Source organism: Pinus tabuliformis, chromosome 1_1 (assembly GCF_031772625.1).
Source record: "Pinus tabuliformis cultivar Carrire ecotype Pingquan chromosome 1_1, CPIR1, whole genome shotgun sequence".
In the NCBI taxonomy this organism is placed as follows: domain Eukaryota; kingdom Viridiplantae; phylum Streptophyta; class Pinopsida; order Pinales; family Pinaceae; genus Pinus; species Pinus tabuliformis.
This window is the reverse complement of record NC_142297.1, coordinates 469,551,046-469,562,373: the sequence shown is the minus strand read 5'-3', so window position 1 is coordinate 469,562,373 and position 11,328 is coordinate 469,551,046. Positions and strand designations below refer to the sequence as shown.

At 31.0% G+C, this 11,328-nt stretch overlaps 1 pseudogene; it reads right to left on the bottom strand.

The window, feature by feature from the left end:
* Window positions 1-966: 966 nt before the first annotated feature.
* Window positions 967-4,289, bottom strand: LOC149213783 (methionine gamma-lyase-like; annotated as a pseudogene).
* Window positions 4,290-11,328: the final 7,039 nt, after the last annotated feature.

The window sequence follows — 11,328 nt, the reverse complement described above, 5'->3', positions numbered from 1 at the left end:
GGTTTTTAGGGCCACTCAATATGTCTTCTATGTTTCTCCATTTCAAAAAATGTCAATCATCTTCCAGTATCTGTAGGTCTCTAATTTTATCTAGGACCACCTTGCTATGCTCTTTTGACAAATTGAGAAAATAAAAAATAATGTCCTCTCCACTCTACAATTCTGGCACGAATCCCCTTTTACTAATCCCATTGTGAAGAGAGCACAGTAACTCATCCCATGATTAATATTATGGGAGATTTGGAAGGAGTGTAATAGACAAACATTTAAGAATATCAAGGCCTCCACAGACTTTATTTGGAAAGCTATCCTAAATAAAATAAGGGAAACAATTTCTTCTCTTCCTTGGTCCTCCAAATATTGGGAATGCAATCAACCTGAAAAAGTCATTCTAACCAAAATGGGTCTCTCCCCCTATTCCTTATGGAAAACTCCCTTATCCCCACTTTCTTCCACAATATCCAATATATTCTCAAATATTTCCAAAGTATCTAAAAGTTGGAGATTGGAAACTCTAATAAGTAATACTACAAAACTCCTAATATATATTTAATTTATTTAAAATATCAATTAAAAAAATAACAAATTTTTTAAAATTCCATACCATAAATATATAAAATAAATTTACATACTAAATTAAAATAAATTAAATTTTAATAAATACGAAAATATACATAAAAAAAAGGAAAGCGTTGAATTTCCAGAGGAAAAGATCGAATTAGGAAGACGATAGGCTTAAGAGAACAATGTAATTAATTGTAAGCAATATATGTGATAAATTATAGTTGATTGAAAAATTAATAGTCAACTACCTGTGATGTACAAGTCCAATGAATGAAAAATTATACCTTTGTCTATTGTCAAACTTCTCTTTCAACAATCAATGAGAAATTTTAACCAAACTTTTACTAAATACAACTATCACAGTTAAACAAAAACTGAATAGTATTTACATCAATTTTAGCATTAAAAAGGCAGGACTTGAGTCATCTCGTTGAGGGCATTCTCAAATTAGCTCCATATCTGCTCAAAAGTCCCACTGTAACCAATAGACATCCTAATCAAACCGGGTGAGATCCCTGCCAATCCACTCTCCTCCTCATTCATCTCACTGCTAGTGCTACTACCAGAGCATGACATCAATGTCTCATAGTACCCCAAGCTCACTGCCATCAGCCCAAACTGTGTATAATTCTGCAGGTGATTCATGATTTTGTTGGCCTTCTCCTCAGTCTCCATGTCCAAACACAAAATCCCTCCATACCCATACCCACTGTTAACCATGGACTTCAAAAGGGCATACTAAGGGTGATCTTCTAGACCGGGATAGATAACTTTCATCCCCAATTTCCTCATCCTGCTTGCATAAGTATATGCTTTGTAACAATGCTCTTTCATCCTTAATTGTAAGTGGAGAAGCCTTTCAGAGATCTCAAATGCCACTTTAGGATTCATAGTTGGCCCCATGGAGCATCAAGGTTCCCTGGTGGAGATCCATCATGGAATTTATCAGATTTGCTGGCCCACATATTGCTCCTGCTATAACATCAACAAACCCACTGATAAATTTTGAAATGTTGTGAATAAAAACATCAACACTGAGCTTTGCAGGAGATATGATCATGGGGGCAAATGTATTATAAACTACCACCTTGACATTTTTCTCATGGGAAATGGCAGACATAGATGGTATGTCTGCAACTGCAAAATATAATACCTTGGTAGATGATGTTATGACATTTTTCACATCATCAAGCATGTGTATATCAATAAAAGATGTTGAAACCCCACAGGCCCTTGGAAAAAAAATCTGCTAACATTGCATGGGTCCCTCCATACTAAAACATAGAGGCCACAACATGATCTCCATGACTACACAGCTATAATAAAACAAAAGATATTGCAAGCATACCATTGGAAGTACAATATGCAGCTTTAGTCCCCTCTAAAGTAGCAATTTGCTTCCCCAAATTGAGAACAGACAGATTGAAATGCCTGTTGTATGTGAAGAAATCACGTTTTCGGCCAGGATCTTTGATAAGCCTCAGTATTGCAGCAAGAATGTTGCAACTCCCAAGGCTACTGACTTTAATTATCAACCTGGGGTTTGTACAATCTTAAGAGGTATCGTCACTATATTTGCAGCATACAATGTGTCCTTCCTTTGTTGTCATGATGTAATGGAGTGCATGTACTGAAATAAAACCCTAAACTAATTGTAGAAAATGAACTGAAATGGAAACCCTAACCTATTGGAAGAAATAAAGTACAAGGAAAGAAACATATTCTAATTGCATAAAGATCATGAACTAAATGTAAAAGAGACCTAACTTAACCCTATTTATCACATGTGATGATTTAAACTAAATGAGCATGGAATCTAATCTCGAGAGTGCTAACTGTTGTGTACATGAATAAATATAAAATAACTTTTTCCTTTTTATCTTTTTGCTTGAAAATTGTAAATGCTAATCTTGCTTGGTTCTTTGGCAGGGGAGATAGGTGTGGAGGAAAATGAGTACAATGGTTCAAATGGCTTGGAGGGAAATTAGGGGCCTAATCCTGACTTCTAGTGATAATTTTTCTCAATTCAGGCTCAAAACTGGCCACTACAGGATGTCTACAGGATCCCCTGTTTTATTAGAAAAAGTAAGCCGAAAGCTTAGGAAGTGGTCTAGAAGGTTGAATGGAGCTTGGGAGAGGTGGATAATGGAAGAATAAGGCATGGAGGTGGTGGATACTACCCAGAACTCAAGCAAGGGCTTCAAGATGGGTAGATTTGCTCAATGGAAATGACAAATTTTGCTTTGGCGACATGGGTGGATGAGACTTGGATGAGGCGAATAAGATGAGGTATACCTGCAATGTAGAAGCTCCTGCAACAAAAACACACATTATTGTCTGCATCTATCCAAAAATTTATCTATACATGGGAAAGATATATTAAATAACAGAAAATTACTTAGTCTAAAAATCAGAAATTTGAGAACTAGTGAGCTAGTAAATATATCAAATGCCTAACCTAATCAAGTGAAACTGAAATGGGGTAATTTCTTTTATTAAATATAATGTTTTTTTGATCTAATGAAAGTGGAACCAACTCGATTGAATCTCTTTAGCATGCTCTAAAAAATAGCATAATTTTATTGTTATTTGCCAAAAAGGAGTTCAAGAAATCTAGATTTGGGAATAAGAAGATTAATCCAAGTAGATAAATGATTAATATGACCTTCCAAATCTTTTCCAAGAATGAAATGATGCTTCTGATCCTGTAAAAGAAATTACATCAACCATTTAACCCAATCCTACAACAATAAATCATTAATACTAAATGCAGAAATAGAAAGAAACAAAAAGAAGAGATGCATGTGAATAAGAGTAAAAAGAAGTCAAGAAAAAGATACAAAATGACTTTGAAGCTCCTGGCATGGCCAAGCCCAAGGAAACTCTAAGTCCTATGTAGGAGAACAAGATTTAGAAGCTGAACATGACACCAATATTCATTATTTTCATCAATGCAATTAAATCCCTGCAAGAAAATACAATGGAGCTGCAAAATATGAGTTCTCTCCACAAGAAGACTAATCAAAATCTACCCCTAGAGGCAAATTCGACTTGGTATTTATACAAAATAATTAGGAATCATTCCCCATGAAGGAGGAATCTTTCCCCACCAAAATCCCTTGATTAGTGGATCTGGTTCCCGATACTAGGAATCTGCATTAAATGGCAGGGAACACATTCCTAGATTTTTTCAATTATTGGAGTTCCACAATCTGTGCCATAATTCCATAATATCTTTTTATTATTATTATTTAATATTGATCCTCCTGTAGTAGGTAGCAAGTCCCTAAATTATCTCATCCTCCAAATCTTCATAATCTGCCCAATATTCTCATAGTATTCCACAAAACTAAATAATATTAGGCACAAATATGCAATTATTCATAAACCTTCCTAATGAATATATTAAAGTTCAAAATACATTATTTAATGCAAAAAGAGAGGTTTAATGTGCTAAAGGATGTTCATTGGCCTGAATTTATGTCTAATTTAGAGGCCCATCACTCTCCATTGAACATCCTTCTCATGGTCTCAGGCTCCATGAATGTAAAGGTGGCAAAGGCTTCTATAGACACGTTCACACCTCCATGCTCACGAAAGTCATGGCTGGCATTAGCGAGACCTTGGGTTGGATCAACCCATTCCTTCGTAGCTTTTTGCTTCTTGGAGAATTCACTACTTTCATCTTCATGAGACTGTGTTCATTGCAGCACCAATCCCTCCATTGTTATAAATTAATATTGTCAATTCAGTCCTACACAAGCCCAAAACATTATAAATTTGTTTGCCCAACTGAAAAAAAAACTGTAAAAGATATAAAAAAGACCCCACCAATTTATCAAGTTCTCAATATCAAACATAAGGAAAAAGAAATTATTGAAATTTACTTCTTTTCTGTGTGAGAAAACAATATTATGATCACAGGAAATTGAACTCAAGACTAGATGTGTTACCCAAAATCCTTCTGAGAAAAGCCCCTAACAACAGAGATTTGCGTTGAGATTGGATTGCTAAATCCATAGATATATTAAAACTCCATGATTTTGAAAACCCAAATAAAGAAAAGCATTGTAGGAATTGAGAATGACGATCCATCTTGAAAGGCCTAGATTTATATAGTAGCGTGACAGAAAACCACTCAAACTCTTTTTGAGCTTCTGGTGATTCTCTATAGTTGTGAACTATGGGCCAAAAGTACATCTGACATGCAGTGGAGACAAATTGAGAAAATTCAGAAGCGTTTGATTACAAACAAATTCAAGATTACAAGTGAAATAGGGGTTGCCCCTATTGAAGCAATTGCTATTGTGCGAGTCATAAGGTATTTAAAAAATTGAGCAAATGGAAGAGGGTAGATGGCCCAAGGTTGTCTTTAATGACAGATTGTGCAATAGAAAGAAAAAAACAACAAAATAACAAATGGTTTAGTAAATGGGGTATTTTATTGAACGTGTGTCCCATAAACAGTAAAGAGATAAAAGCTTTTGTTGTGGAAAATTTCCACAAACGTACTTGAGATAATGAGTTAGAAAGAAAGAAAAATTACTATATTGAAGTGTTTAATCCTACTCATAGTCATTAACCAAAAGCATACATAGAGGCCAATATCTCTTGGAGACCAAAATTCTTATTGCGCAGTTAAAGACTAATTCCCATCAACTTTGTTGTGAAATAGGGCGCTGGAAAAACCAAAAATAAGTGTGGGAGGAAAGAGTATGCATTTTTTGTTCTTTCAGAAAAATGGAAACATAAAAACAATTCATTTTAGAATGTGAGGCCTTCAAAGACAACAAAGAAAGTTATGCAGATATGCTAGCAGCTATCCCTTGGTATAATCTATTTAGTGAGGGGTTTGTTGAGATGTTGGGAGCATTTATTGTGAAGCTTCACAGAAAAAGGGCCGAATATATCAAGCAGATGAAGAAGCAATTTGTCCCATAAACTATTTTTAGCCTCATCATTAAAATAACTTCTTTCTTTCTTTCTCCAAAACAATCATTATAATTATCCTAAATTAGGATTTTTAAGTAAATTATAGCGTACTGCAAGCATTATTGGGGACATGACTTTTCCAAAATTCCAACATGCAAAAGATTTGATGCAGGTTCGCGAGTGTAGTTATACTTGTGAATGTCAAAGTATTTCAGCGGTCTGGTTGGCTAATCTGTGTCAGGGACCGTTAGACAAATATTCTTGAGTCGCAATTTAGTTAGAAGCAATTTTTTAGTTTGTTTGGATGTTGATAGTTTAGAAAAATTAGGAATTCAATTGGGATTAAATTAATTAATTTTTTAATATTTAAATTAATATAAATCCAAACAAAAATATATATATATATATATATATATATATAATTATATATAATTATGCTTAAATTTATTTTTAAAACAAAATATAACTTAAAATGTTATGTTAAAAATTGCCTTTGCCATAAAATTAACGCATCCCTTTCCCAACGGAATAAGAGGTTCCATAGAAGGCTCAAAGTGAAGTCGGGCATACATGAGAGATGGTGTCAAATGAAATTTCATGTTTGTACGTTTTTATGAATGGTTATTTAGTTATGGAAAGTATGTTTAATTTAAAAAAAAATAAGAATATTCTTTAAAATTTAATTTAATTAAAATATTTTAAAATTTATTATAAATAAGATTTTAATTAATTATGGTTATGTTTATTGATATGTTATTCTTAATTGATTAGAATGTGATTTTATTATTATTGATATGAAAGTTATTTATTATGTCTTCTTATAAATCATATGTTTTGTTATTAAAATCTCTTTTAGTAATTCTAGGATTATTTAGTATTATTCTTATTAGTATTTTAATATTTAATGCATTTTTTGTTTATATTTATTATTTGTTATTGTTAATATTTATTAATTTATCTATTATTAATCTATTATTAATCTATTAACACGAAAGCAGCCAGCTCGGTTACCAGCGAAAAGGAAAACGCCCATAAACACAGGTACGCTCCCAATTCCTTTGCATATAAATCTAGTGTTAGTAAACAGGTTATTAGGAATGAAATTAATAATATAAGCATAGAAAGCAAGTGTTCCAGCGCAAATCACGAGAACATCATAGATAATAAAAACATAGAAAATAACCCTATGAGCTGTAGCGTGAATAATAAAAAAGTAGTTAACATATCCTCTTATGAGCTGAAAACAGAAGAAATGGAGGTCCTTAACAAAGGTCTTAACTTTGCTTTAGCCCCTAACAAAATCCCCAATGAAGAAATCATTTGCAACCTTGAAGATGGAATTAAGACTCTCAAGGATGATGACAAAGAACTCATCAGGCAAGAGGTCGCGGTTATCCTTAGAAAAGCCAAGCCACCCAGGAGAAACCTTAGCTCTGATCAACTTAAATCCCTAAAAAACCTTAGAAATAATAAGGACATAGTCATTTTAAAAGCCGACAAAGGTGGCGCCACTGTCGTTATGGATAATGTAGATTACATAAACAAAATGAAAGACCACCTATACAACAGTGGTAGCTACAAAAAGCTAGAAAAAAACCCCATCTCCAAAATCACGAACCTCGTAAAGAAAGCCATTAAAGAAGCAAACCTTGATGATAAAATAAAAAAGAGATTGACACCTAACAGCGAAATCACCCCTAGGATCTATGGAGCCCCTAAAATTCATAAAAAAGATGTCCCCCTAAGACCCATAGTCAACACCATAGGGTCCCCCACTTATGAATTAGCCAAGTACGTCGCCAGCATTCTGTCCCCGCTTGTAGGTAAGACTAGCTCTTACATCAAAGACTCCAATCAATTTGTAAATCACATAAAAAACACCAAGCTAGAACCAGGAGACAAAATCGTGAGTTTTGACGTAGTCCAACTCTTCACCAAAATTCCCCTAGATGATGCTATTCAGGTAGTTAAAGATGTAACAGATCCCCAGACCGCTAAATTAGCCGAAATCTGTCTCCGCTCAACCTTCTTTTCCTTCCAGGGTGAAATATTTGAACAAACTTCAGGTGTTGCCATGGGATCACCTCTCTCACCCATCGTGGCAAACCTTTTCATGGAAAAATTCGAGAAAAAGGCATTAGACTCTTATCCTCTAAAACCCAAATCCTGGGCTAGGTTTGTGGATGACACCAGTGTCAATTGGCCTCATGGCGAGGAAGAGCTAAGCAAGTTCCTAGATCACCTCAATAGCTTGTCTGAAGACATCAAATTCACCATGGAAGTTGAAGAAAATAATTGCATTCCTTTCTTAGACATTCTCCTCATTAGACAGAAGGATGGTTCCATTGGTCACAAAGTTTTTAGAAAGAAAGCCCATACAAATAACTACCTGCATGCCGACTCTCATCACCACCCCGCCCAAAAAATGGGGGTTCTACAAACCCTCTTCACTAGAGCTTATAGAATCTCTGATATAAACCATACAGATGAAGAAATTTCCTACCTTAAAAAAACCTTTGCCAACCTAGGGTACAGCAATGAAAACATTTACAAAGCCATTCAAAAAGCAAAAACTGATAACAATAAAAACAAATCTAAAGACAACCCAGCCTCCAATACCTGCCTTCCTTACATCCAAGGAGTCACTGACAAAATAGCCAAAATCCTCAATAAGAAAAATATAAAAACTGCTTTCAAACCCCTGTCTACCATAAAGCAAAGAATGAGATCTGTTAAGGATAACCAAGAGCCTCTTCAGCAAAAAGGAGTTTATATCATCGAATGTTCTTGTGGGGATCAATACATAGGAGAAACTGGTAGATCGGTTAGGATTAGACTCAAAGAGCATAGTGCAGACATTCGTAACGAAAGAACCAAGTCCTCAGCCCTAGCTAAGCATGTAGGTAAAACTAATCATCATATTTGCTTAGAAGACACCAAAGTCATTGCTGATGTAGAACACCATTTCAAGCGTAAAGTTAGGGAAGCTATTGAAATCATTAAACATCCTAGAAACCTTAATAGGGATGGTGGCATGGAAATTAGCAAAAATTGGAACCCCGTATTAACCTCCGCTAATAATCTTAATAACAATGTCAGAAATTCCTAACCCGCCTTCATAATATTAAAGACAAATATAAGAGCAAATATAAATTATAATAGATATAATAAACAGGTATAAGAGAACATTTTTAGATATTTTGGAATTAACATATATAATAATATAGATTAGCTACTATCAATAATCAAGCATCCATGATAACAGTTAAATAATAGATAAATTAATAAATATATATAGTAGAACATTAATAAACATCATAATAAATGTCAATCATAATAGATAACAATAAGTATATATAAAGGAACTATAGCTAATACCATAATAAATATCATTAATAATGATATAGAACAAAATAAGAATATAGAATTAAAATAACATTAACAATAACAAATATTAAAGATAAACAACAAAAGCATTAAATATTAAAAACTAATAAAAATAATACAAAATAATCTTAAGAATTACAAAAAGAGATTTTAATAACAAATAAATTATTTATAAATAGACATAATAAATAACTTACATAACAATAACAATAAAATCTCATTTTAATTAATTAAGAATAACATCATAAACATCAACTAGCATTAACCATAATTAATAAACAAAATTTAATTATAAGCAATTAATAGAAGCATTAATAACATTAAAATTAATTAATGATAAAGCTTACATTATCCGCATCAAATATAAAAGCATATTAACATGTATAAGAGAACATTATTAAATAACTTAGGAAATAACCTATAAGATAGATTAGTAACTATCATTAAGCTAACATCCATTATAATAGATTAATAATAGATAAATTAATAAATATTAACAATAACAAATAATAAATATAAACAAAAAATGCATTAAATATTAAAATACTAATAAGAATAATACTAAATAATCCTAGAATTACTAAAAGAGATTTTAATAACAAAACATATGATTTATAAGAAGACATAATAAATAACTTTCATATCAATAATAATAAAATCACATTCTAATCAATTAAGAATAACATATCAATAAACATAACCATAATTAATATGAATAATTTAATTATTAGGCATAATGACATAATAAGACAAAATTTAAAATTGTAACATTAATAAAATAATTAAAAATAAATTACAAGGTAGTTATTAAAAATTTGTATAATGAAAAAACATAAAGCTTATAATAAATAAAATCATCATTAATGAAAAGAGTCGGCCATTGGACTTCACATCCTGGGTTTTCATATTTATACCTAAAAATTTCCTTCTTTTCTCCTCACATTTTGTCCTGATGATGAGTCTAGTTGCAGACTCGAAACGTCGACTTCAAAACATGAACACTGTGGAAAATCCGAACTCCATTCAAAAATCACACCACAGTAATCTGCAAACTAAAAAAGATTTTAATTATATATATATATATATAATATGAACGTTTTTTCAATCTATTTAATTTACCGCTATAATCTGATTTTTCATTTTATTATGATGATGAACCATACAAATTGATATTTGATTTTTCATCTTGTTTTGATGATGAACTACATACACTGATAATTAACCACACATATTGATTCGAAACCGTCAACTTAAATATTCCAATATGATTTCTTCTGAAAATATTTTAAATATTTTAAATAATAATGTTAAAAAATAGATTATATTTTAGTTTTTAGTTTATAATAAAATGTTTTTGTTTTATTTGCGCTAAAACTTTCATATTTTTTCATAATGTATTTCTAAATTAAATATATTTGGTTTTAATATATATATATATATATATATGTTAAAATAATTCTAAAAATATGTTTTATTCAAAAATACTTTAAAATAGTTAAAAAGTGTGTTGTATTTAAATGTTTTAAAAAGATTTTTGATGGGTCTAGTTTGTTATATTTAGTTATAATGTTATTTAATTTTTTTAGATAAATTATATATAAAATTTTGATATTTTTGGGCCTATAATTAAAAACAAATAGAATTGTTTTTTCTAAAAAATTTATTAATAAAATTATTGATTTTTTTTTTTTTTTATTATTTATTTATTTATTTATTAAGTTTATTGTATTTAGTGAATTTTAAGCATTTATAAATGTGATTTTTTTTATTAAAAAGGTTTTATTGTATTTGGTTTATTTTTTGGAAGGTATATTTAATTTTGATAATAACTAGTATAGTTATATAAATTAAATGATGGGTAAATATTGATAGACATCAATGCATAGCAAGTGTGGTAAGGTAGTTTAATCTCTACCACTCAAGTGGAAATTATGTTTTTAGAAAAATTATATATTGATATATGAAGTGGAAAAATTAATTGCCTAATAAGGGGCAAGGACTTGCATAAATTTAGTTGGGTAGTAATCACTAGTAAGTCTACACATTTACATTTTTACTCTTATTTATTCAAGTATTAAAAACACTTCAATAACGGTGAGGAGAAAGCACATATATTTACATCTTGTTCATATCCAATTTTTATGCAAATTATTGATAGTATGAACATACATACGAATTATTGATAGTATGCATACATATGTTATTTACATGAGTATGAACTATTTTCAAGGATTTTAATTTTGGGTGGTTTTCGTATGAAGCTTAACAATGAAAAATTTCTACAAAAACATATTGGAGAAATATATGGGTAAGCATGGCATTGTATTGTACAAAGACTGCAATAAGACCTTCAAGTTATGGTCCAATAAAATGTTTGAAGAATATTTTTTTTCAATAATATTGAAAAAGATATATTTGTTTTTTAAAGTTAAACATCATAACATG